Consider the following 1,509-nt stretch of genomic DNA (forward strand, 5'->3'; position numbering starts at 1 on the left):
ATCCGATGAGAAGCACATTCTAAAGCATAGTGCAGTAACGTATTTTTATGCAGTCAAGTAAGAGGTATATGCCCTCTGTCATTAGGATCTGACGAGTCGTCCATAGAGCTAAGCACCATATGGATGCGAAACTATTGGTCACTCTATGACAGGACATATACTTAACTACATAAAAAAAAAGTCGGTACGTATGTCTTTATTCAGTTTATTTCAAGATTTCTTGCCAATAGAGAAAGAGCCGGTTTCTAACCTTGAACCAAGGCTCGTTCATTGGAATTTCAACAACATCAACGTACAGATTCGTATGTTTTGTTTTATGTATGTATTCTTATGCATATATTTGCATATCTACACATGCTCATATATACTTAAATGAGAAAGTTCTGGAAAGTTTTACAAATTTTTACAGTTCCAGTGATGGATTGGATCTGTAGTCTTCGAATTAGCTTTCTCCTTTCTGGATTTGAAAAGCCCAGTTTCTCAAGGTTGGTATTTAGGCAGTGTGTTACATATCCCAGTGCTCCAATAATTACAGGTATAAACCTGAACTTGTAATCTGGATAGAGTATCTGCAGATTTCTCAATAGTTCAGCGTAGGCATTCTCTTTTCCACTGATCCTCAGCTTTTATGCATGTATGTATGTATGTATGTATGTATGTATGTATGTATGTATGTATGTATGTATGTATGTATGTATTTGTACACACACGGACATACATGGACGAATGGCTACGGAATTCGCTTCACAGCTATTTGTGACAGGAACGACGTGATAACAAAACTAGAATACGGTCTTTCTTGGACTACAATAGGCGCATGTGCCTCGAATTCAAGCAGGTGTGAGCGGCTTTTCAGCAGCTCTTTGCTCGACTGTTCGGGTCGAGTGGCGGGCTGGGACGCAGAATGGATTTCAGCGCATACCTCGACGGCCTGCTGCGACTCTCAGCAACAGTTCGATCCCACTGCTCAGCATCTTGAACAAATACTATTTTCTATAACCTTGGATCAGCCAATGGCTTATGAGGGAAGTTGAGTTGACAGACATTGTATAACCATCCTTTGGGTAAATAGGATCTATGATTCAAACGATACAGCATTGTACTTACTTTCTTCTGAAGCCTGGTAATTATTTTATCGGTCTGTTTTGCCGAACCGCTAATTCACGAGGACGTAAACACACCAACACCAGTTTTCAAGCCGTGTGTATGTGTGGGGGGAGATAAACACAGATACAAAGACACACACACACGCACAAGCGCTCGCACACACACACGCACAAGAGCTCGCACACACGCACAAGTCCGCGTACACACACACATACAGACAAAAATATATACACACACGACGGTCTTCTTTCAGTTTCCGTTTACCAAATGAGGTTTCGGTCGGCTCGAGAGTATAGTAGAAGACACTTGCCCAAGGAGTCACGCAGTGGAACTGAACCCTCTGAACCCCAAACCATGTGACTGGGAAGCAAGCTTCTTATTACACGTGTGTGTATATGCATA

This window comes from Octopus bimaculoides, chromosome 5 (genome assembly GCF_001194135.2).
Source record: "Octopus bimaculoides isolate UCB-OBI-ISO-001 chromosome 5, ASM119413v2, whole genome shotgun sequence".
In the NCBI taxonomy this organism is placed as follows: domain Eukaryota; kingdom Metazoa; phylum Mollusca; class Cephalopoda; order Octopoda; family Octopodidae; genus Octopus; species Octopus bimaculoides.